The 26,560-nt window shown below is 47.0% G+C and overlaps 1 protein-coding gene across 2 annotated transcripts in view; it reads left to right on the forward strand.

Moving 5' to 3' along the window:
- Positions 1-1,262: 1,262 nt before the first annotated feature.
- Positions 1,263-26,560, forward strand: part of SEMA4C (semaphorin 4C) — a 76,662-nt gene continuing 51,364 nt past the window's right edge. Inside the window, exon 1 of one of the 2 annotated variants that reach the window (XM_029604318.1) lies at positions 1,263-1,545. The gene's annotated coding sequence lies outside the window, so the exon portion shown is untranslated. The remainder of the gene's footprint in view (positions 1,546-26,560) is intronic. The other variant, XM_029604320.1, reaches the window with a different exon arrangement.

Below are 26,560 nucleotides of genomic sequence, written 5' to 3' on the forward strand. Positions count from 1 at the left end.
TAAAATTGCAGCGTCCACTTGCGTGAGCCGGCAAACATGCATATGTGCGCCCACGCATCTTAAAATTTACCTCTTTGGGAATATCGCTACTTATCACTGGATGATAGCAGCATCTATTTACCTTTGGGATCCTGCCAGGTACTTGTGATCTAATTTGGCCACTGTTGGAAACAGGACACTAAGCTTGATGGACCCTCAGTCTGACCCAGTATGGCAATTCTTATGTTCTTATTTATTTTTATTTTATTTAAAATCTTTTCTATACCGTCGCTAAGTTAAATACCATCGCAACGGTTTACATGTAGGCTCATATTTAATGTAGGTAAAAGTGTACTGGCTTTTTCAGCAGAGTAGAAGCCAAGTAATGTATCCAGCAAAAAAAAAAAAATCAGATATTTCTCCAGCAAAGCTCAAAAAGCACTCAAAGGGTATGAGATGGGAATTAGAGCAGGGAAAAGAAGGTGAGGAGAAAGTCTTTGTCGAAGACATCTGCACAAAACATCTGGCTTAAGTAACCCACCAGCTCATATCCTGCTTCTGCAAACGTCAGCCTCCATCCTTTCCAGATCAATTAGATTAGGTTGTTTGGGAATTGGGCAAGGCAACAATAATTGTATATTACGCCGCTGTGAAATGCTTCAGACAAGGGTGCTGTGCAGAAACCTCATCAAACTACTCATAATCTTTACCTCCAAATAAGCAACTTTTCTTTAGAATTGGAAGCTGAGGCTTATTATTGTGGGCTTGGAAAAATATGGCAACACTTCTAGGCTTGGATAAATATTTACAAAATTGAAAATGTAACCTGATTTCCAGATGCTTTAGATGTTTTCAGCCTACAAAATACTGTTTTATCCTTTTGAAAGAAAGCAAAACCGTGGGTATTAGCGGATGAAGGGCCCTCTGTGCCTGCCGGAGAATATGCTATGAGAACAAAAATGAAATGCTAGCGAAATAAGAGAGAGTGCATAATTTATGCAGCCGTTTCTACCCAACCAAAAATCCCTTCTTGATTTCTTTTAATGGCTATATAAAAGTTCACTAGAAATCAATACGAAAAGATGCTACAGAATTTAAAAGAGCAAAAATTACAACCTCCTTTGCAACAAATTAAACCATAGCTGCATTAATGTGTTAAAGACTTATTTCCTCCAATAATCGAAGCATCCTGTTGCTAAATGCTGAGCACGAAAAGAGGCACTGTGTCTTTAAGAGCTGGAGGCTCCGGCACGGGTCATCCTCCTCATCCTCTCCCCCTCCCCCACTCCAAGGTGGCACGTCACAGGGGGCGGGGCGCTAAAGAAGGAGAGCGAGAAAATGTGAACGATTCAATGTGCCCGAGAACGCAGCAGTAACAATAGGGGAAAGAGCGAGGGGGAGCCCCGGGCGCCGAACTTTCCTGCTAGAGCAGGAGAGAAAGCGCTCACAGCCGTCCCCGATTGCCAAAAAAAATCAAGGCGGGGGGAAGCCCTGAATTGTGCTGCTAGAAAGTGCCACCCCGAGCCTGGCGAGCTTCCTGGCCGAGATTTGCTGCTGCCCGGAGAGGTAAGACCTAAGACCTTTCCTTTGCATCTGCTGCATTCGTTGTCGTTATCCCTAATGGGGGCTCGGACAGGATCCGCTGGGCTTGCGTTAGGAGCTTTTTGCCGGACTCCGGATTTGCGGGAGGAAGCAGGAATCGGCCGCAGAAATGCAGCTGTTTTCGCGTCTTTGTTAAAGTTCAGCGAAGCTGGGGGGTGGGCGGCTTTTCTGTCCCCACTTTATTCCCGTCGATTATTTTGTTGGATCATTAAACGCACCAAGACGTGAAATTCAGCAGGAGAAAGGAGATTCAGCCACATGGGAGGGAGAGCTTCTAGTTCTGCACGTCTGCCGCCCCCTCCCCTCAGAGCTTTCCTTCTGCACATCCGCCGCCCCCAGCCCGCGGAGCTTTCGTTCTGCACATCCGCCGCCCCCAGCCCGCGGAGCTTTCGTTCTGCACATCCGCCGCCCCCAGCCCGCGGAGCTTTCGTTCTGCACATCTGCCGCCCACTCCCCGCCGAGCTTTCCTTCTGCACATCCGCCGCCCCCTCCCCGCGGAGCTTTCCTTCTGCACATCCGCCGCTCCCTCCCCGCGGAGCTGCACATCCGCCGCCCCCTCCCCTAGGAGCTTTCCTTCTGCACATCTGCCGCCCCTATCCCTGGGAGCTTTCCTTCTGCCTATCTATCGCTCCCTCCTCCTTCCCTCTGAGCTTTCGTTGTGCACATCTGCCCTCTCCAAGCTTTCCTTCTGCACATCTGGGCCCTTTTCCCTTTGTCTTTATTTGCATATTTATCCCCCCCCCCCCATACTTCTTTGCACATCGGGCCCCGATTTCTCGCCGTGCACATCTACTACTCTCCGCCCGTCTTCTGATCTCTCCCTCTGCATGTCTGACCCTCTTCTCCCGTCCCTTGCTTAATGGGCACAGCTGCCTTACCTCCTAAACTATGTCTTTAGTAAAGCCTGGAAGGATCAGGTTATGAAAGAATCTGACTTCCAAAAGGTTTATAGTTGGGGGAATGAAAAAGCCCCGCACGGCACTGAGCTGCACCTGACATTTCCCTATGGGGAGCATCATATATGAAATGTTGTACCCAGAATTTAGTTTTAAAGTCATTTACATTTCAGAAGGGGAGTACAGTGAATGATAGCCTTCCACCTTTCATTTATTTGTACAATAAGAGCATTTTTAAGTTTGTGGCAATCCTTCATGCAATATTCAACTTTTTTTTTTTCTAATTTACTAGTTTTTCATTTTTAAATAAAACTCCCAGTGGCACTTGAGAAGTGAATTAACACTTCTCTGACTGGACTCCACACTGTGGTGAGTTTTAATATTGTGTGTTAGTTTGGTAACTGGAAATTAGGGGCCAGCAAATTTAGGTTTAAATTCATTTAGCCTTTATTTTGTGAGCCTTATTAAAGTGTAAAGACTTATAATTAGTGCTACATACCTACTTGTTTTGATGTCTGGCCTCCCAGAACTCTCTGCTTAAGCGAAACCAGCAGACTGAATCTGTAACGGTCTCTCTTGCTGATATTTTTTGGTTGGAATTGTTGGGTGGGTGTGTTTCTTGATTTTTATTGGATGCATGGCTGCAGAGTGTCTGGTTTCTTCTGCTGAGGGCTTTCACATCTGGACTCGCCCCCCGCACACACTCATGAATTAAACTGGAGCCTGCCACTGAGAGGGCTGCGATATAGAGAGAGAACAGAATGATGACTTTTCTGGCCGTATTTTCAAACTTCAAGGATGTGGGGTGGGATGAAAGCTGCACATCTGCAATTACGAGCACATTTCTGCAGCTAGGATAAAGGGGAATGAAGGTTAACAAAACAGAAAATATAAGAGGTGATAATCTTTATTTCTGTGTTGTCAAGTGGACTAAGCAAGCAAAGATAAAGGGGAGCCCGTGTGTGAGCCAAAGGCAGCTTCTGTCTGCATATACTGTACTCCAGGGCTTTCCAAAGCGAATGCCCACAACTCACATGAATGTGAGAAAGCTGCGCATGCTAAGTTACACGCCTGCATATATGGTCTTCTGGAGCAGTTTGACAAGCCTTGCCGTGTGTAGGAGCAGAAGCTCTCCCGCTCTGCTTCGTGTTTCTTTCCTCTCTGTCGTTTTGCTCCTGTACTGCTTGTCCCCTCAGTAGAGACTTAGCTTCACAGGGGTTGGCTGTGAGACTTGCAGCTTCATGCTTCTCTCTCTCTCTCTCAACCTTTAAGTGTGGTGTCTGGGGGGGCTCTTAATGATGGAGAATGGGATACATGGATCGCCACGGATCAGATTCGTGCATGTCCTGGAAAGTGGGCTCCCTTAGCTCTGGATGGAACTCCTTGCAGTGCTGATCCTAAACACAAGACAGTAACACTGATGCAGGTCTCACTATGGCTGCAGATCCCTTCCCTCTCGCCTCCAAGGGGGGAGAACACTAGGTTAGGGTGGGCACCTTGTGTGCCAAAACTAATATATTGGAATAAGCCCAGAAGGGAGAACTTGGAATAAGACAGAGTGCTGAGTTTATACAGGCATGCTAGGATCCTGTGGAGGTTGCTTTCCGTGGATTGTGGCTGTGACTGTTTCACATGCCTTCGCCATGTATTTCTTTTTTGTTTGCTTTTATCTGTGTGATCTGCTGCTATTTGTCACCTTTCATGGGTCTCACATAGTGAAAGGCACTGGCAGCGTGTTTTTCTTGTGGCTATTGTGCACAAACCATCCTGAATCCAGGAGAACTCTGAGGCTTCCCAGGGTGAAGCCTTGGCCAGTATATGAAAAGCTTCAGGGGATGCTAAGTGCTAGTGACTCAGGAGGCACTCTTCCCTTTCAGCCAGTACTGACCCAGTGCCCCAGCATAGTCTTGGGATAGTGTGGGCACTATGCTGGCAAGGGTACCATAGTTTAGATGAGGCACTCAGTCTGGACCCTGGAGGTACTAGGACTTTGTTTCAGGTCCTACAGTCCAACCACTGATGATGCTTTTTCTGAAAGTAGAACCTAACTGGATTAAGAAAATGCTGCTGTGTGTGTGTATATACAGAGGGCAATGGGGGGGGGTGAAGTGATTTGCCCAAGGTTACCAGGAGCAGCAGTGGGAGAAGTGGAATTTGAACTCGGTTCTTTGCTTGCTGCTCTAACCAGTAGGCGGCTACTCTGCTCGAGTCCACCCTTTTATGGGCATGCCATTGCAACTGGTCAGAGGCTGACTGGTTAATAAGCTGCATGAGATGGATGCGGCTCCTATACCCAGCTCAGCTGGACCAGAGCTGGGCATGCTTGAGCACTAACTTGCATTCCCCAGGAGAAAGAGAGCTTAAAGACAGCGTTAGAAAAAGCTGTGAAGTGCGCTACAGGACCTGCCTGGAGGGAGCAGGGAACATACAGGAGGCTGAGGATTTCCCTGATGGGAGGGACTAAGGAGGAGGTTAGTTGTGGGTTGCTTTGCTGTCCATTTACCACCTGCACAGATTGCAGGTGGAACTGAACGGATTCCTCTTATGTTCCCTGTGGGACCCTATGTGGTGGTGCAGTCAGAGCTCTTTTTCCATTTTACTTTACAGTTTCTTCAGAACAGAGCTGGAGGAGAAGTTTGTTCTTGGAATTAATTTAACGTTTGAATGTAGTTCTCTGAGGATCCCAGCAGCAGGGTCTTGCTTTAACAGCTGTTCTGTGTTATAGGATGTTATCCCCTGCAGAAGTGCCCGTCTGTGTGGCACGAGGAAGCATACAGTGCAGGGTAGTGCTGGCACATCTCTGTGGATTTGCTGCACTCGTCCATGCTGCGCCTCAGCGGGGAAAGGAGCTGATCCTCTTCCCTTCGCCCCAAGGAGACCCAGACCGCAGAGGGTAGAAACATAGAGGCCCACATTGAGAAGCATTAAACTGGATCACAGAAGTTAATATTTGGGCACTTATCTGGCTAAATTCTAGCTGGGTGACTTTTTATCCAGCTAAAGTTAGGCCGGACAAGTTAGGGGTATTCCAGGGGTGTAATTGGGAGGCGATGGGCCAGATAAGTTATCCAGTTAACTCTGGTTGGCCTGCACACCTGTCCTAAAGTTAGCCAGATAAGCTTATCCGACTAACTTTTAATATAGTCAAATATTTTTAGTGGCACAGTCATGCCGCCGAATATGTAGGCTAAGTTAGCCGGATAAGTTTATCCAGCTTACTAACTGAGCCGCACAGCGGCTGAATATGGACCTTTATGGAATAATCTATGGCCAAAGCCCTAAAGAACCCATTCGGCCAAGCCACCAGTCTGAGAGCAGAACCTGCACCCTGGAAGAGCTTATCCTGCCAGGCCACTGAGCACCGGAAGAGTCTGAGAAGCACTGTGGCCCAGGAGATGGATGGATGGAGGGAGAGCCAGGAGAAGAAAGGAAGTGGCATGTGTCTGCACAGGAGAGGGAAGGAAGCATGGAAACCTAGACCATTAGGCATATAATGAGTGCAGGGGCCTTACCTTACTTTTATTTCTGGCAAATAGGGTTCCTTTGTACCTCTTCTGGGCTTTCCTGACTTCTTTTACTGTTTGCTCTTACCATCTCTCCTGGAGGCTGTTCATGCTCCCTCCAGCCTTTCTGTGAAGAAATATTTTCTTCCTTTTTTTTTTTCCTGCTAGACCTGTCCTTTTGTATGAGATTTCCCCCTCCACAGCTGTCAGAGACAGAGGACACACCTCTTTTTACAACCTCATTCTGGGCTATAAGGGAGGTGTAGCCTCTGTCTCTGGCAACTGCAGACATGTGAGGACTGGTAGCATGAGCTCCCAGAACCTAGGTTCAGCCTTCTCTATCCCTGGAACAACAGTCCTTCAGGGGTAGTTTTCCCAGTAGGAGCAAATCTTAAGGAGTTCCTTAGTTGAGCCCCCCTGAGAGTAATCCCAGTACCCCGAGGGGTGTATGGATTCTGCAGGTAGGTGGTTCCCTAGCTTACTGGTTGAACCAGAAAGGAGAGGCATCTTTTTGTTCCAGCATTTAAAACAACAATAGGAAAATAGGGTCCTCAAAGATATTCTCTTCCTGCCTCCTTGTCCTTCCCTCCTTGGTTATGAGTGGACAACAAAGTTGGAAGAATTAATTTAAAAAAGAGAATGGTGGGCCTAAGAACTGAGAAAGAGGATGGACCATGGCCTGGAGCTGGGAGTACTTGGCTGGGGGAGAGGAGCACAGGTGAGAGAGGATGCTCGTGGAGGACTGTGATGTTCGCTGGAGTTGGAGCATATTCAGCATGCCGTGTCTGACAAAAAGAGGAGTTTGCTTTTGTCTTGAAGTCATGATACAGCACCACTGCAGTAAACACCCATCCCACTGCCACGCACAGGGGCAGGAGATGCAAACATGGCAGGGCAATATGCGAGGGTGATGCGGACCTAGGCTCCCAGCAGGACAGCACCTCTCTCCCTTCAGTTAGGGAAGGGCAAGTAAAGGCAGGTTCTGTGATTGAGCCAGGCAGACCCACGTTAGGGGAGGGAAGCCCCTTGCCCTTGGGTGGGCAGATTCCCTTTGACCCTCCTTTTGGATACCACGGCAGGGGGAAGCTCAGGTTCTAAGATTCCCACCCCCTCAGAGCCCTTGCAGGGGGTTTTGCCTCAGAATTCATGGCGCTAATGCATCAGATGTATTGTACCATGCAAAGATGAGGAGGACCCCCTGACCCTTATCTGAGGCCCCAGGATTCAGTTATCCCCCAGAGGGCCAATAATCAAGCGAATGAGAGAGGGATCTGAATCCCCCACCACTGCTCCTTGCGTACACTTTCATAGGATTCCAGAGAAGGTTCCTGTCGGGAGAGGACCTAAACTAGGGGTCCCCTGGGATTTCTCCTCGGATGAAGATGAATTAATGGTTGTCTGGTTATTCTGGAAAAAGGAGCTTTCAGCCTTCATTTCTAATGTACTCTCTGCCTTAAGGTACGTACCCTGGCCCAAAAGACCTCGCAGAGGGAGACCCCATTCTTCAGGGATTTAGGAAACCTCCTATGGCCTTCCTGCTACCCAGCACCCTGAGGTGCATGGTGCTCTCAGAATCAGATAGCCCCCAATGGGGACTTATAGGGCTAGTAGTAGGAGAAAAACAGTCTCCTCAGAATCTTGGCAGTGACACGCAAGAGGATGACTCCTGTGGAGGGAGGAATGGCCTTAAGGATCCTCAGGATAGGAATATTGAGTCCATTCTGAAGTGGGCCTTTTCTACAAATTCCGAAGGATAAAAAAAGTAAAAAAAGAAAAAAAAATTTTGAAATCGGCTGTCGGGTCGAAAACTGGATGCTCAATTTTGTCGGCGTCCGGTTTCCGAGCCCGTGGCTGTCAGCGGGCTCGAGAACCGACGCCGGCAAAATTGAGTGTCGGCTGTCAAACCCGCTGACAGCCGTCGCTCCGGGCCAAAAGGAGACGCTAGGGATGCGCTAGTTTCCTTAGTGCCTCCTTTTGCCCGTTTCTACCGCCGGACCTAATTTAAATACTGAATCGCGCGCACAGGCGAGTGGCCTCTCTCCCCCAGACTTTACTGAATCGGCCCGTTAGTTGTCCATAGCATAGAAGCTATGTATGTATGACTTTGATAAGAATTTCTTATCGGGCATTATCCTCTGGAGTGGCAGCCAGAAGGCTGCTATGACTATGTGATTGGGTGGCGAATTTTGCATCTAAATCCCTCCTTTGCAAATTGCCCTTTAAAAAGAATCTACTTTTCAGAAGACCTAGAGAAGCTGGTGAAAGAACTGGGAGAATCAAAATGGCAAAGATTTCTGGAAGATAGGACCTATCTGGGAACGTGAGGCTCCAGTGCCTCCAGGATCTACTCTGATCTAGTCTAGTTAGAAGTTCACTTTTATGTATAGCACAAGGCAAGAACCATCCCTTTAGGGAAGGCCAGAAGGGCTAAGTCAGAACCCCCTGAAGCAGCAGGTGGTAATTGATCAACCCAAGCTCCCTCTGACAATAGTACCAGTGGGTAGCTGGCTGTTGCAATACTGAACTGATTTGCAATACTGAACTGATTTGAAGCTCCAAGAAGGAAGACTCAGAACCAATGTCGGGAAGTATTTCTTCACGGAGAGGATGGTGGATGCCTGGAACGCCCTTCTGGAGGAAGTGGTGAAGACCAAAACTGTGAAGGACTTCAAAGGGGTGTGGGATAAACACTGTGGATCCATAAAGTCTAGAGGATGTGAATGAAGAGAGGGTGGCTTGCGGGAATGACGGCTAATAACTGGAGATAATACCCTTATTCAATAGACTTACACACGGTTAATTCGACTATGACAGTGCTCTGTGCTTCAACGGCAAGAGGAAATGTCGATAAAAGGATTTGCGTTCACAAAAAAGCGGGGAGTAGCTTGCTTGTTATGGCGGTTACTAACCCAAACCAAACAAGCCTGATACTTCACTTTTAATGCATATCCAGAGTAGCTCTCTGCTTCAACAGCAGGGGGGAATGAAGAAAGGTAGATTTATATTCAGATAACAACCAACAAGGACTAAATTGCACAGGCTGGGTAAACAAATAAGTGTGGGAGTAGCTTGCTTATTGCGGCAGTTACTACCCTTAACCAATTAAACTAGATACTTCACTTAGAAGCAGTTCCAGCACTGCTCTCTACATTAATGGCGGGGGTGGAAGGGAAATAGACCCAAAAGGTTACTAAATGCCAAGAGTAAAAGATAAGCATGAGAGAGAGAGAGAGAAAAAAAAAGTGTGAAAGCTTGCTGGGCAGACTGGATGGGCCATTTGGTCGTCTTCTGCTGTCATTTCTATGTTTCTATGTTATGTTTCTATTCAAATTACGATAAGACCAATGGGTCCTATATATCATGCAAAGGGAATATGCCCCAGAGTGTATGAAACTGGTCCCAAAAGCCTTCATGATTTCCCCATGTGCATCTCAAATCAAGCGAGAAATGGTAAAGGGGACACTGTTAGAGCTACAGCACCTTCAAGCTATAATTCCAGTGCTCCCATAATGAAAAAGGGCAAGGTACCTATTCAATATATTTTGTGGTACCAAAAAAGAATGGTTCTTTTTGTCTGGTATTGAGTCTAAAAGGTGTCAATAAGTGCCTGCATATTTTCTACTTCCAAATGGAAATGCTATGGTCAGTCATGACGGCAGTAAGTAAAGAATAATACTTAACCTTCCTGGATCTAGTGAAGCATATTTCCATATTCCCATTTAGGTCTCCCACTAGAGAATACTGCAGTTCTGTATATTGGGTGGTCATTTTCTGTTCCAGGCATTATCCTTTGGGCTAGCGACAGCACTCAGGACCTTTTTACCAAGGTCATGGTGGCAGTGGCTGCAGCACTGCGTAAACAAGGCATAATAGTGCACTCTTATTTGGATGATTGACTCATAAGAGCCAAATATACCCAGGAGAGCTGCCAAGCCTCAGAAGCAGTGAATCACCTTCTGCGGTAGTTAGGCTGGGTAATAAATTATGCGAAGAGCAACCCAGAGCCATACCAGACCCTGGAATTCTTAGATACCCGGTTCAGTATAGGAGAAGGGCGAGCTACTTTGCTGCCCAACAAGGTCTTCAAACTAATCGATCAAGTATTAGTCTTCTACACTTAGAAGTCATGCAGAGTATTGGATGTCTGCACCTGCTGCGGCTCATGTCAGCATCACGAAACCTGGTTGCATGCGCCAGAGCTCACCTGACCATTGCAGCAGGCCCTACTGTTGCGCTTGTCTTCCACCTCTCAAGGTTACAATCTTTGCCTTCAGATACCCTTGGTAGCAAGAAAGAGCCTGGAATGGTGGCTATGACCCTCCAACCTACAGAAAGGAGTATGACTGGAATTTCCCAGCTAAACCATGGTTACTACAAATGCCAGCTTATGGGGGTAGGGAGCACATTGCTAGGCCAATTAACCAGAGACGCTGGTCAAGGGAAGAAGCATTATGGTCAATAAATAGTCTAGACAAATGAGCTGTCAGACTTGCTCTGCATTTCCTACTGCCGATATAAGGAAAAGCACTCCAGTTTTGTCAGACAACACCACAGCAGTGGCATATGTAAACAAACAGGGAGGTACCCGCAGCCTCATGTTGGCATAGGAAACAGTCCAGTTGTTTGAATAGGTGGAGAAAAACCTCCTCCTCCTCCTCCTCTCGGCATCCTACATAATGGGAAAAGAGAATCTAAGCTGACTTTCTCAGCAGAAACAGGCTGGACTCAGGAGAAAGGGAACTGAGCTTAGAAGTCTTCCAAAAAATGTGGATCTGTTGGGTCACCTGAGCGCATACTCAATGGCAAAGGCCAATATGTTCTTCAGGCACTGGGTGGAGGCAGGCTCCAGTGGAATAGATGCTCTGCTATGTTCATGGCCAAGACTCAGCTTGCTCTTTCTTCCTACCATGGCCTTTTATAGGCAAAATAATAAAAAGGATAGAGGACCATTCCGTCATGGCCATCCTGGGGGCACCAGACTAGCTGAGGAGGCCTTGGTATGCAGACCTAATAAGATTACTGAGCGGAGCTCCTCTGCATGTAGCAGGCAAGGGCCAATCCCAGTAGAAGACCCATCTGTCTTCTCGGTTATGGCTTGGCCCTTGAAAGGGTATGCCTGTGTGGGAGAGGGTCCTCCGCAGCATTAATCTCAGCCATGCTGAAAGCGCATAAAACGTCTACTTCCGTAGCATGTATCAAGGATTTCGCAAATGTTTGAAGGGTTCTGCCAGGACCATGGAAGTCATACAGATATGAAACTTTCTGCAGACTGACCCAGACAGGGTGTCAGTCCTCAACTAGCATGATATAGCTGCTACAGGTGGCAGCTATGTCGTGCTATAGGGACCAAATTAAAGGCACTCTGGTAGCAGCTCACCTGGATATAATATGATTTCTAAAATGGTTGGAACATGTTCGTCCTCCCTTCAGACCAATAGTGCTGCATTAGGACTTTAATGTGCACACCAATGTATGACTCTCTCTACTGTTTTTTCGCATTACATTGGAGTTGGCAAACTTTTAAAATTTTTTTTTTCTTGTACTCCATATGACGTGGTCACCTGGTTGCAGATCTTAGTATCATGTAAAAATGCAAACATTCCGAACATAAGAAGTGCCATGCTTGGGCAGACCAATGGTCCACGGAGACCAGCATCCTGTCTCCAACACGGGCCAGTTCAAGTCACTTGGACGTACCCAGGTAGATCCAATCCGTATTGCTCCCACCGAAGAGAGAGGTGATGACTCCCTCATCTGTCTGGCTAATAATTAATGGCCCTTTCTTCCAGAAACTTGTCCAAGCCTTTAATTTAACCCATCTATACTATTAACCTTGACCACATCCTCCAGCAACAAATTCCCGCTAGTAATTCTGCAGTATTCTTTATGAAAAGGTTAAACCGCATGGGATCCGGGACTGACTCCTGAAGTACACCTTACTACCTCCCTTTCCATCAAGTGAGCTCCATTTACCACTCCCCTCTGCCTGCTAACCTGTCTCTGATCCAGTTTCCCACACGCCTAGCCTAGGCCGAGCTGAAATCAGAGCATGCCGCTTCCAGTGCTGTTCCCTGATTTAAATCCTTTGTCACTCAGTTAAAGTAAATGGATCAGAAAAGGGGAAGTGGAAATGAGACGGAGGGAAGTGTGGAGGAGAGAGAGCTGCCAAACCGCAAGCTGTGGTCACCGGCCCTACTCTTCTTGTGAAAGAGTCCAGACCCAGAGCTGATGGCTAGCTAATCGCGCTGTTGTGGCAAGTAATGGTGGCTTAGACTTGTCCACGGCCACCGTAAAATATCATTTTTATTTTCCTGAGTGTTTGAGCTGAAGATCCTTGGTGGCTCATGCTAATAGGTGCCAGGATTTGAAGACCTCCTCCCTTTCTTATGTATTTGTGGTATATCCTGCCCGTTAACATAATGAATGTGTTGAAAGCACCATGGCAGTTTGTTGACTTATTAAATCCATAAAACTCCATATGTCTAAACAAAATTGGGACTGTAGAAACCCAGAATTTTCTTTTTGAAATGAGGAAAATCTTGGGTATCAGCCCTAAGATTCAGCATAAAAAGACTCCAGTTTGGGGCTGGAGCCCACCATGGAAGTGATACATTCGCAGTCTGGGAGGGGGAGAACATTAGCTGCTACCGTGTGACCTCTCTGCCCAGCGAGGAAACTTGAGCCACATGGGCAGTACTGGCTGGGATGGGTGGGGGGGTCATATAAAGGGGGCAGAAGGAGAGTGGAAATGCATAGCAAACGGTCAAAAGGCTTGACCCTTGACCTTGGGCCTCACACCTCACCAGGGCATGTGAGTGTGTGGCATTTGCTGTCATGGGGTGTTCTGCTCCCTTTGGATCCCCTTCTCTCTGAGGTTGACTGGCCCCTGTCTGCAGGTTTTGGTGGAATGGGGACGGGGCTTCCATAATTCTGCCTCCCGCCAACCATAGCCCCCGTCTCCTCTCTATTTTCCCACTGCTGTCCACTGACATGCAGCTCAGGATGAACTCTCCTCCGTTTTGACTTTCAGCGCTGGGTAAAAAAATATGTGTAGACAAGGAAAAAGAAACCCTGTTTGATTCTAGTCTTTTTTTTTTAATTCTGGTATTTACACTGCCAGTGAGCTTTCCTGTCTCAAATTCTGGGGGGTTATTTTTGGGGGGACAGCAGGCTGTTAAAGAATTGGTGCTGGAAGCGGGACGTTCTGGACTATGTTGGTCTGTTTCATGTTCAGGTCTCTGAAATCCCTCATCTGAGGCTTATGACAAAAAAAGGCCCTTACCCTGGCTCCGTGCAGCTTGAGGACAGAGCAAGCAGTAGTTACCACCAACACAGTGCACTAATCTGCTGGGAGTCTGCGTACAGCGTGGAGAACTGAGGAAGGAGCCTGGCAAACCTATGGCTTTCCAGCATTGTTCTTCACCTCTCCTGGTTGCAGAATGTAGGACAAAACTAGTTTTGCTGCGTAATTGAAGGGGGCATTGTATGGGGGAAAATACCAGAGAGCTCATATTCACTCAAACCATTTCCTTGCTCAAATGGCTCTCTTGGTGTTTCTCTCTAGGTGTCAGCAGATAAAAACGCTGATGGTGGTGGAAGGGAGAGAGCTTAATTTAGAATTGGGAGTGGGTGTGTTGTGGGAGGGGGGAGACTCTTGATGCTAAGAGTTGGTGTACAGTACAGATTTCCAACATTGCACAGAAGAATGGTCCTGCGCCAGGTGTGTTTAATAGGGAGGTAAAAATGTAGCCCGAGGTATATTCAGGTCGATGCAATATAGTGTGCCGAGCATTACGCACAGCTTAACCCTCAGTTGGACGTGCTAGAATAACTCCCGATGCAATAATGGGCTGAGCGCGTCCAAACAGGCGCGTGGCTAATATCGCTCATCACATGTATATGCCATGTAGATAAGGCTATTAGCTACAACCCCCCCCCCGATGTAGAAAATCATCACTTGGCTACGGCACCTTTTCTAACGCGGAAAATTTAATGCCAGCCCAGAGCTGGTGTTGTCTTGCCGCGAGTCAAGGGTGCATTAGTGATTTGTTTAAAATCAAGCAACCCTCACCAGGGAGTTAGAGAGGCTGCAGCCTAGTGCAAAGAAGAGGAGATTGGCCCCTAAATTTCAAGGTTGAGAGAGAAGATTTTCCTGGGGCAAGAAATCGCGCCACAGTCGCTGAGCTAAAAGCTGCCTGCTGCTGCTTATAGGACCGGAGTAGCATGAGAAGCAGCCTCTTGCTGGCAAGGTGATAACAGGAGTCTCGGGGCTGCAGCGGGGTAAGTGAAGAAGTGAATAAATTAATAAGTGTCGGGATTGTCACATGTCTGTGAAAGGACCAGTCCCCTTTCAGAAGGCTGTCCAAAAAGGGCTTGGTCCTTTTACTGACAAGTGTCAGTGAAAAGGAGCAGTCGGGTGCAGTCCTGCCGGGGGTGGGGAGGGAGCTCTGGCCAGACTGTTGTGGGCACTCAGCCACTTCTCTGGCAGAGCGCTGGGGGGAACACAAATTATTCATTGTGCTTCCCTTTCAGTGCGGCAGCTCATTTGGGTATTTCATTGGGCACCAAGGAGAGGAAGATGTGCGCGTGTTGAAAAATCGTGCGCCCAGTTTGGATGCATGCTTTATCACGCTTTATATTGCATCAGCCTGATTGTCTATATCACACCAGTTGTTTCTGTGACCCCAGGGTGTGAGCAATGACAAATTTTGTCTTGCCACCACCTAGGCATTGCTGGTATGGTTGCCCCCTTCTCTCCCCTTCCACCCTCCCCAACTTACGGGCCGATACAGTAAAAATCGCGGGAGAGCGGGCGCGTGCTACAGTAAATTAATTTATTTAAATTAGGGCCAGGAGTAAAAATAGGCGCTAGGGACCCTAGCGCGTCCCTAGCGCCTCTTTTTGGACAGGAGTGGCGGCTGTCAGTGGGTTTGACAGCCAATGCTCAATTTTGCCGGCGTTGGTTCTCAAGCCCGCTGACAGCCATGGGTTCGGAAACCGGACGCCGGCAAAATTGAGCGTCCGGTTTTCGAGCCGCGGGCCTATTTCAAATTTTTTTTTTTGTACTTTTTTTTAACTTTCGGGACCTCCGACTTAATATCACCATGATATTAAGTCGGAGGATGCACAGAAAAGCAGTTTTTACTGCTTTTCTGTGCACTTTCCCGGTGCCCGTAGAAATTAACACCTACCTTTGGGTAAGCGCTAATTTCTGAAAGTAAAATGTGTGGCTTGGCGGCACATTTTGCTTTCTGAATCGCACGGGAATACCTAATAGGGCCATCAACATGCATTTGCATGTTGTGGGTGCTATTAGGTTCGGGGGGTTGGACGCGCGTTTTCGACGCGCTATTACCTCTTACTGAATAAGGGGTAAAGCTAGCGCGTCGAAAACGCGCGTCCAACCCCCCCCGAACCTAATACAGTACAGTGCGCTCTGCCGGAGCGCACTGTACTGTATCAGCCTGATAGGAGGTTGTATAACTTAAGGAAGGACAGAGAGAACAGGAAAGGGGTGGGGTGGGGTAGTGCCTTGTGTCAAAAACAATATCCAAACAACTGAAATGCAAGAGATGTGGGATAGGGAAGAAGCATTATGGGCTGTTCTTAAAAAAAAAAAAAAAAAAAAGGATGGTGCTTCAATTTGTATCGGTGTGGTCTACAGGCCTCCGATTCAGTTGGTAGAGCTGGACAGTGAACTCATTGAAGATATCCAAAAATTGGGAAAGAAGGGAGAAGTGTTGCTCATTGGGGATTTTAATCTGCCGGATGTACCTTCTGCGGAATCTTTGAGAAATAGAGAAATAATGGATGCCCTTCAAGGGCTCTGTTCAAATAAATAGTAATGGAACCCACGATGGAGGGTGTGATACTCAACCTGGTACTCGCAAATGGAGATAATGTTTCTAATGTCCAAGCAGGTGCCCTTCTGAGCACCAGTGATCACCAGGCGGTATGGTTTGATATCGCAAATAAGATATGTAGAAGTTGCAGAAAGACCCAAGTTTTGAATTTCAGAAATACGGGCTTTGTCGAAATGGGGACGTTCTTGGAGGAAGAACTAGAAGACTGAGAGAGGTGGGCCAAATTAAAAGGAGCTATTACAACAGCAACCATCTATATAATAGAAAAATAAAAGTATGAGGACTAAGAAACGAATACGACTCTCAAAGGACGTGGCTGGAAAAATAAAGACAAAAAGAAAGCATTTTGTTTGCATTTGTCTCAGACCTCACAAACCCTGCCACTACCACAATCAATGGGGACAATGCTGAAAACAGATGCCAAGAACTAGCAGTATACTTCAAGAATAAGATTGACAACATCCTTACCCGCTTTCCATCCAAGCCCCCCCCCTTTCGTGCCACTATGCAATGATAACAAGACCAAACTTAGAAACTTTAACCCCATGACAAACACGGAAATTGAGGCTATTTTAAAGAAGATGAAGCCAGTATCCCACATCCTAGACACCATCCCCCCCAAAAACCCTCCTCTCCATCCCTTCCACCATTGCAAAACCCATCGCTGAACTTATCAACTGCTCCATCACACATGGCAGCATCCCAGACCCACTCAAACTTGCTGTAGTAAGACCCCTCCTAAAAAACCCCAACCTCGGACCCAGCTAATTACAGGCCGATTTCCAACCTGCCTTTTATCTCTAAAATTATGGAAAGGGTGGTTAACAAACAACTCTCCGATTTCCTAGAAGACTTCAACATCCTCCACCCTGTTTCTGTGTTACGGGCTTTCGTAAAGCCCGTAACACAGAAACCCTTTTACTATCCATGACAGATACCATTCTCAAAGGCCTGGACCATGGAAACTCCTACTTGCTTGCCCTCCTAGACATCTCGGCAGCTTTCGACACCGTTAATCACCAAATCCTACTGACCTGCCCGGCAGAAATAGGCATTGCTGGCAACGCCCTCTCCTGGTTTTCCTCCTATCTTAACCAGAGAGAATACATAGTAAAAATTGACAGAAACCAATCCTCACACATCCCAATCACACAAGGTGTCCCCCAAGGTTCCTCTCTATCATCCACCTTGTTTAACATTTACCTCCTACCACTTTGCCAATTACTCTCCAACCTGGGACTGAAATTTTTCTTATACGCAGACAATGTGCAGATTCTCATACTGATTCAAAAATCCATTGACGAATCCATGCTCTTCTGGGAATCTTGCCTCTCCTCCATAACATCCATGTTAGCCAACCTCCACTTAGCTCTGAATGCAGCTAAAACGGAACTACTCATCGTCTCCAACCACCCTGATGGCACCCACCTTACACTACAGAACACAACCAATACACCACACCAATTACGATCAGTAAAAGACCTGGGTGTCATCATAGACCATCAACTAAATTTCAAACCATACATCAACTCCCTCCTCAAAGGTGGTTTCTACAAACTAAATGTCCTCAGAAAACTCAAACCCTTACTACACGCTCAAGACTTCCGCACTGTAGTTCAGACCACTATGCTTGCAAAACTGGACTTCTGCAACTCCCTGCTACTCGGCCTCCCGGCTTCCACCATCAGGCCACTCCAGATCCTCCAAAACTCCATGGCCAGAGTCATAACAAATACCCGCAAAACTGAACATATCACCCCTATTTTAAAGGAACTGCACTGGCTACCTATCGCCTTCCGATCTCAATACAAAGCCTTGACCATCCTTCACTGCTCACTACACAAATTCAACCACACCTGGCTCGAAGAAATGCCTCGCTTCCGCACATCGAACCGCCCCATAAGAAGTGCCCGTGCAGGCACCCTACACACCCCTTCCCTCAAGTCTGCGCATCTGTCCCTCACCAGAGAAAGGGCTATCTCCATAGCTGGTACCTCCCTCTGGAACTCGCTCCCCGCCCCCCTCCGTATAGAGCCGTCTCTCACCAAATTCAAAAAAGGAATCAAAACTTGGCTCTTCAAGCAAGCCTACCCCGATACAAACATAACGTAGACCTTAGCCTAAACAGTTCTCGCTATTGACCTTCCCTAGCCAGCCTCCCCCCGCACCCTCCACCTCTAGCACCTCCCAACCCTCTTCCTTTCCCCTGATTCTTTGGTACGCTACCTTCCCCTTCCCTGAATCTTGTTTGGAACTCCCCCGACCCATGAATCCTTGGCTAAGATAACTTTGTTTTGACTGTATAAAGTTCCCTTTTTCCCTTTCATCCCTGCCCTTTTGCTCGAATATCTGTTTTATAATGCCTCCTTTATATTTATTTCGCCTTTTGTTATACCTTTTTCTTTGTTTTGCTATGACCATGATTCGGTTTTTGTTCTTTGTATTTACTTTTTCAGTTCAATGTAAGCCGGCATGATGTGCCTTACAAATGTCGGCATAGAAAAAGCCTTTAAATAAATAAATAATCCTGAAAAGAGGATCAAAGGGAAGAATACCTGGTGAACCTGAGGGAGACAAAAGAAATCAGGAAAGCAAAAGGTCAAGCAGAATAAAAGATTGCCAAAGAGGTAAAGCGAGGTGACAAAACATTTTTCACATATATCACAGAAAGAAGTGAGGCTCATAGTGGAGAAAGGCAAAGAAATAGCTGAAATATTAAACAAATACTTCAGTTCAGTGTCCTCTAAAGAAGACCCCGGAGATGGACCATCGCTAATTAACAAGAAATTGGAAGGGGGTGGAGTAGATGAAACTCTGTTTACAGAAGATAATATATGGGAAGAGCTAGGAAAACTGAAAGTGTACAAAGCCACGGGGCCTGATGAGGCACATCCCAGGATACTGAGGGAACTCAGAGATGTGCTGATGGGTCCACTGTGTGACCTGTTCAATAGGTCCCTGGAAACGGGATGGTGCTGAGTGACTGGAGAAGAGTGGTGGTGGTCCCGCTTCACAAGAGTGGGAGCAGAGAAGAGGCTGGAAACTACAGGCCGGTTAGCCTCACCTTGATGGTGGGGAAATTAATGGGGACTCTGCTGAAGGAAAGGATAGTGAACTATTTACAATCCAGTGGGTTCCTGGACCTGAGGCAGCATGGATTCACCAGGGGAAGGTTCTGTCAGACAAACCTGATGTGACTTTTTTAATTGGTGACTAGAGAACTGGATCAAGGAAGCATGCTTGATGTGATTTACTTGGATTTCAGCACAGGTTTTGATATGGTCCTGAATTAGTGGCCACCAAAGTGGTGAGGATTCCTAACTGGTTGACTGACAGGAAACAATGTGTAATGAGAAATGGAACCTGCTCTGATGAGAGAATGGTGGTAAGTGGAGTATCTCAAGGATCGGTTTTGGGACCATTTCTGTTCAATATCTTTGTGAGCAACATTGCGAAGGGGTTAGAAGAAAAAGTTTGCCTTTTTGCAGATGATAACTGAGATCTGCAACAGAATGGAGACATCTGAAAGAGTAGAGAGAATGAAAAGTGATTTAAGAAAATTGAAGAGTGGTTGAAGATTTGACAGCTAATTCAGAGTTTTGTACCTGGGGTGCAGAAATACAAGAGTTGTATATGATGGGGGCGAGAGAGACTATCATGCACTGAACAGGAAAGGGATATTGGGGTGATTGGTGATCTGAAGATGGCAAAGCAATGTGGCAAAGCGATAGCTAAAGCCAGAAAGATGCTGGGCTGCATAGAGAGAGGCATAACCAGCAGAAAAAGAGAAGTGATAATGCCCTTGTACAGATCCTTGGTGAGGCCTCACCTGGCGTGCTGTGTTCAGTTCTGGAGATCATGTCTCTAAAAGGATAGAGACGGCATGGAAAGTGTTCAGAGGAAGGTGACCTAAATGGTGGGGGGTTGTGTTTCAGAAGACCTGCGAGGAGAGGCTGAAGGATCTAAATATGTACACCCTGGAGGAGAGAAGGTTCAGAGGAGATGTGATACAGACCTTCAAATCCGTGATAGGTATTAATGATGCACAAACTTCAAACCTTTTCTACTGGAAAGAAAACAGTACAACTAGGGGGGGAAACTCTGAACCAATATCAGGTAATATTTCTTCACCAAGAGGGTGATGGATGCCTGGAATGCTCTCCCAGAAGAGGTGGTGAAGTTGAGATCAGTTAATGGATTCAAAAGGGCATGGGACAAACACTGTGGATCCCTAAAGGCATATAGAAAGGGTGGTGTAACATTTCTGCATGGGGGTAACCTGTACAGATCAACAGGGACAACCTGCACAGAGTGGCAGTTGCTATTATAAGCAAATTGCTGGGCAGACTGGATGGACCATTTGGTCTTTATCTGCTGTCATTACTATGTTACTATGTAACAGGGAGCAGACGATCTAAGGCAGGGCTTCCCAAACTGTTGAGTCGGGACCATAAATGAGGTTACACACCCTTCAGCTGGGGTCCCAAGTGCCTTAGCTTCACTGCCCTGCAGGTATGAGCAGCAGCATTAGTAGTGGAAGTCATTGTAGTGCCTGTGAGCCAACACACATTCGCAGGCTCTGGAGTTCCTGTGGTAATAGGAAGCCCTGCACAATGAGGGATCAGGGCTGTGGCAGGGCCTGTGAACTTGGACTGGATCTGAGGCTCCTTACTGACTCTCATTACTGATGCTGCTACTGCTTGCAGATCACCATCAGGCTCAGAACCAGCCATGAGGGGAAGGGAGGGCGCAGAGTACGTGCCACGTTGGTGGCAATCTCCACCAACGTGAGTTGGTGGAGATTGCCATGCTTCTCTCTCCTTACTCACTAGTGAACCTACAAAGCAAAGTATAGCCATGGTCATCAGGCCATCTTCTCTTCCTGCCAGTTGTAATCCGCCTTTGGCCTGGGGCCCAATAAACGGAGGATTCTTGGAGGGGCTATTTGAAACGAGAGATCAGATGTAGGAGTGGCTTGAGAGTTTAATCAGGCAGAAAGGATTGGCTGTAGATAGTGAGAGAGGAGGGATGTAAGACAGGAAGGTGGTGGAGATGAGAGGGGATCAGCTGGAAGGAATGTGAAAAAAGGATTGAAAGGAAAAAGATGGGGATGGGATGATGGAGGATTTAGTTGGGCATTATAAAAAAAAGCTTGGGGTGAGAGGATTGGCGGTAGGGATGGAGGGTGTGAGAATAGGACTTTTTAGAGCTCTTTTAGAAACTCCAGAAAGACTCTTCTATTTGCTTCCTGAAGGCCTCAGACACTTTAAATTACAGTCCATGTACATCTCTATGCAACCTGAGTTAGGGCACAATGCAAAGATCCCTCTTTACGATTTACAAAGTACTCACTTCCCTTCCCATCTCTGGGATGGCTTCAGACCACTCACTTCCCTTCAGTAAGAGGAAATGGGATGCTTTACCCGGGCTCCCCTGAGACCCTGCTGGAGGAGCTTTGCCAGTTTCTCCTCCTTCCACCTTGAAAGCCCTGGAGAGGGTTCGGCCTGCTGCCTTCTCTTCACACTGTGACCCCGGGGGAGCCATCCACCTTTGCTCTAGGCAGGGTTATATAAAACCCAACCTCCAGGGGCTGAGCACGTATGTCAGTCAAGTGTCACCATACGCTCCCTCTGACCAGCCTTGTGTTATCTGGAACCTTCCCTGAGGGGGAAATCACACAGCCCACAGTGCATCCTCTGCAGTTTATACTTTGCAAACTATTTTGTTTACCAGGGGCTACATTAGCAAATATTTCCATCTTTTATATTTTAAAAATGTGCTGCAGAATCTATTCCTGAGCTGTCACAGGAAACTATGGGGCTTTGTCTTAGATCAAGGCTTCCCAAACCTTTAGCTGATGTGACCCCATATTAGTACTTGAAAATTCACATGCCCTTATGTGAATTTTGGTGACTACCAAAACAAATGAGCAAGGGGGTGGTCCCTCTCCAACTATCACTCCACTCTGACCCTCCCATGCACTAGATCAGTGGTTCTCAACCGGTGTGTCGTGAAGCACCGGCAGGTGTGTCGCGCACCCACTGCTCTTCTCCTTTTCCCCTCACCTCAACAAGACCAACACTGCTGTTGTTCCTGCTGGGGCTTTTAGCTGTAGGATTACGCCACCTTGGCCTAGCTCCGACCTCCCCTTCTCTCGCCAGCATGACACCAGGAAGAAAATATAAAAGTAATAATCAAACTGCAAAAAAATAATAGGCTGGGGTGGGGAGAAGAAAAAGCATAGAATTACATTCTCAGCTGACTGCTCTGTGCCGCAATGATCACAGCACAGGTAGCTGAGTGCTGCCTTCTTACCGCTGTGGAGTGGGGGGAGGTCACTCCTGCTGCAGTTTCCAGTCTGTAAGGACTCTGCTTTTAATAGCAGCATATTGGCTGCCTTGTGCTGTAGCTGCCATGTGTGCTGGGGTGGGGGTGGGGGTGAGTGAGACAGAGAAAGTGAGCCAGCATGTGTCTAAGTTTATGAGAGAATGTGTGTGAGAAGCGTGTGTGTGTGTGTGTGTGAGTGAGTAAGAGAAAATGTATGAGAGCAAGAGGCTGGTCAGGGAAGTGACTGGTGTGCGAGAGCAAGAGACTGGTCAGGGAAATGACTGGTGTGTATGTGTGTGAAAGAGAGAGGTTGGTCAGGGAGGTGACGTGTGTGTGTGAGAGAGATACTAGTCAAGCATCCTAAGGAAGAGGAGCATGAAGACAGAACTTCAGCAGCCATGCTGCTTCTGGTGTGTGCTATTGGCCTACAAGGGAAAGGAGCAGGAGAGTTGCTGGAGAGGGTAAGTAAAGGTGGCCTTTTAAGTACCCAAATACTAAGTAGCCCCCATGCTACTGATGCCAGTAATAACAGTAGTGCCAGTAATAGCAGTGGCTTTTTTCTAAGTCACCTTGATTAATCACAGTTAATGGATTTCTCCTCCAAATTATGTTGGGGAGGTGGGGGATGAGATGGTAGAGGTTGAGAGAGGGAATCACCTAGAGCCTTTTTTCTGTTGGGACACACCTGAAAGATGGTTCTCACATGCGTGACGCACTGAACATGTGACCGTCACAGGGCAAAATGTAAACATGCACTCTTTATCTACAGGAACCACCCTGACCCCTAACAGTGGGTGCAGAACAGAACTAGGACATTCCCCTTTCAATTTACATTGCAAAGAAGATATTTCTGGTATCCTTTCAGTAACAGCAACATAAACACTCTCCTACCAGGTGCAATAGCCTTCCTTATGAAAAAACAGTAATTTACCACCAATGCATGTCCTACTGAGAAAACACAACAAATAAGATTGATACAAATGCCTGCATGCTAGTAAGATGCCTCATCTCGGTCATACACATAGAATCGACCTTCACCAAGTACAGAAAGACCATAAAGTACAAATATGGAGACAGAAACTGGAATGGAAACCCAAAAAAGCCACTCTGCATTGTGTGCAAAACAGAAATATAGCACCTAAGAGACTCCTAGGATCTGCAATAAATGCACACAAACTAATGTGCAAAAAGTTACACCTGCATTATGGAACTCACTCAGACAGTAACAACCCTACCTATGAAAAGGCAGCACTACAAAAATTTAACCAGGCCCTAAACACCAATACACCTCCTGTTAGGAAAACAGAACAAGCCAAGCTGCTATAGATTCCTACACAAAAATTACAAGCTTGCAGAATACCCTTACCTGGGTCACACATGTAGAACACAGACAGACCCTCACCAAATACAGAATAAAGTGACCACCAAGTAAATATTTTAGTTTTCCATTGTTGCACTGCATACACTCAGTCTGGCTTCTTGCTGTTTCCAGTTCAGTTTTTGTTTCCGCATTTCTATTTATACACTTTTCAAGTAATATAAAATAATTCTAAAACTAGACTAATATATTAAATGTTTCAAAACAACTGATAAATAGAACATCAAACCATTAAAAACTTACAAAATTATTAAACATTCTCTAAACACCAATAAAATACTTCAAACAGCAGACACATCACATAATACCCAATAATTAAAATGGCAGTCAATCAAGAAAGATAAACTTTCAATAGTTAAAGATAGGAGAATCAGGAAGAGGAGGGAAGATCTTGGGGGAATGTGGTTGCAGGATTTGAAGAGAAAGGAGGCTTCAGGATCTGGGGGATAGAATGTGAGAGGCAGGGAGGATCCTCTGTAACTGATCCTCCTGGTGGGGGCAGGAGACCAATGGACATGACAGGACAGAAGGGGAGGGGATGGATTGTGGAGCAGAACAGGTTTTTCTTGCTCTCTTTTGTTCCTTATGGGCTGACTGGGAGGGGAGGGACTGGAGCAGGAAGGTGGAAAGTAAGAAATCTTCAATCAGCTCCTGCCGCCCTAGGCCAGGGTATCTGTGGGGAGCGAGGCACAGTATGCTGGTCTGCCCTTTTTTTTTTTTTTTTTTAGCATCTGATCATGGATAGGGGGCACAACAGAAGGGGCTGTACTCTCCTCCACCCCCCCCCACCCCCGATCAGTTGTGGGGCACTCAGTTGGCCAGTGGGGGAGAGACTGTGTGTGTGCATGGACTCCTGTTCTCTGATTTTTTGGGGGGGGTGGGGGAGCAATAAGAAACTGAGGGCCGGATTTACTAAGACTTTTTCTCCCCTTCAGTGACTCTGGGATGGTGGAGATATGAAGGATGCCTCGGATTTTTGCCTGCCTGCAGTAATCTTGTGCTGGGGGTGGAGAGCAGTGGGAAGGTAGTGGCAGTGTTGCTAGGGGTAAAACACTGGCAGGGGTTGTAAGATTTTATTCCCTCGTCCCAGGCTCTGGACAGTTTAGGTCCAGAGCAGCTGTGATTTATGGTAGAGAAAATGTCTGATACGCCAGCAGATTACAGGGCTCAGAGCATGTTGGTGCTCACCAGAACAAATCTGGGAGTAAGAATAGTAATACTTAGCATGTTTATAGTGCTACTAGATGAATGAAGCACTGTACAATGGTGAGAGCTTACAATCCAAGTGGATACCTGAGGAAATGGGAGATAAAGCGACTTGCCCCAGATCACAAGATGTCAGTGAGAGAAGTGGTGGGATTTGAATCCTGGTTCCCAGCCCATCGTTGTAACCACTAGGCCCCGCCTCTTCTGGAAGATTACTGAGTGTTCAGTGTGAGGCTGCTCCCTGCATGGCACTGGGTGCGAAGAGGGAGCTGGGTTTACCCGTGTATGAGGGTGCATAGCGCCTGCTGTAGAACAGCTGAAATAGAGAGTTTGAAATGACAAGGAGTGGCCCCCAAACTGGGTGAGCAGGGATGGAGGGCGTCTTGGGGACTGCATCATTTGTCTCTTCCAGAACCAATGTTGGAACAAAGCTTCCTCACCTCCAATTTAAGAATAATGAAATTTAAAGCGGGGTTTGCAGGAAATGGTTATTAAAAATGAGCTTTGGTTTTCCTGAGGAGATGATAGTATAAGTGTGTGTTTGTTTGTTTTTTTTAAATCATCCCATCTTAGATGTAATAACTTTTAGGTGTAGCTAAGTAATAGGAGAGTAGAGAGTTGATGGTGCTGCTTATTATTTTAAGCCTCAGCAGACATTGCACCCGTGCATGTAAAGCCTGAACACAGCACGGAGAGTTGACAGATGAGCTCAAGGAATGGGGGGGAGGGGGGTTAAGAGAGAGGGTTTTTATAAGTTTCACATCACTTATTCCAAAAAGCATGAGATGAAGGAAAGGAGATTTGTGAATACGATGATTAAAAGGAAGCAATAAAGCCAAGGAAGATGCAAGCCGGTCTATTTCAGGATTTAGCCTGTGTTTTGTTAAGCAGAGTCAGAGGAAAGGAGTCTTTCTACTGAGTCAGTTCCAGCCACGTCAAAGCTTTGTCATGACGTTTGGATGAGTTCCTGGAGGTTACTGGTGTCACTGATAGGGGTGGCCTCCCCAGGATCAGGAAGGATTTTCTTTGTATGTTGGGTGACTTCTGCCATTCTGCGAGCTGAAGGGGGGGCTGCTGTGCCTGCTCTGTACCGGGAAGCCGGGGCTACTTCCACCCCAGATGGCGTTGATGTGAGCATCGGGGTCGCCCCTTCCAGAGCTCACACTTCAGCACCGTACCCCTTGCAGATGAATAAACTCGTGGCTAGCATGGAGCCTGCCGGTGCGTCAGCGGGCTGGGTTTCCTGGGAAGGGCTGTGGCCTCCCATTGCTTATCTCCTCTCTTTTTTTTTTCCCTCTCCGGACGGACGTGGGACCCCAGGGCTGGGGTGGGGGGTGGTGTATCCTGTTTCCATGCATGGGAACAACTCTTGGTGTTAGCCACTGCCTCTTTCTGCTCTGAAGACCTTTCCTCTCCACTTCCAGCACGAAAGCTGCCCTCCGGTCGGTCATCAGCTTGTGAACATGATTTCTTAAGCCCTTTGGGGGCGGGTGTTCCTCCTGGTCTCAGGACCCGGGAGTCTGCCTGTGTCCTTGTACAGGCATCACTGGCTAAACTGGGTCTAAAGGTCTCTTTAGTGGCAGTGGGTGAGTAACCCTTTTTTTTATTTTGGATAAATTCTCCATATTCTGAGTTTTATAGAACTAAAGGATCTCTTCCCTCCCCACTCAGAAACAAAGCCCCCTCTTTATTTCTAAGATAGGGGGCTGGATGGGTGCGAAGTCTGCATGCCAGGCCCCTGCTGCTTCCTGTGACTTGCTCACCAGTGGTGGGTGAGGGCAGTGGGCTCTGTTTTAGGAGGTTTTT

This window comes from Rhinatrema bivittatum, chromosome 5, assembly GCF_901001135.1.
Source record: "Rhinatrema bivittatum chromosome 5, aRhiBiv1.1, whole genome shotgun sequence".
Classification (NCBI taxonomy): domain Eukaryota; kingdom Metazoa; phylum Chordata; class Amphibia; order Gymnophiona; family Rhinatrematidae; genus Rhinatrema; species Rhinatrema bivittatum.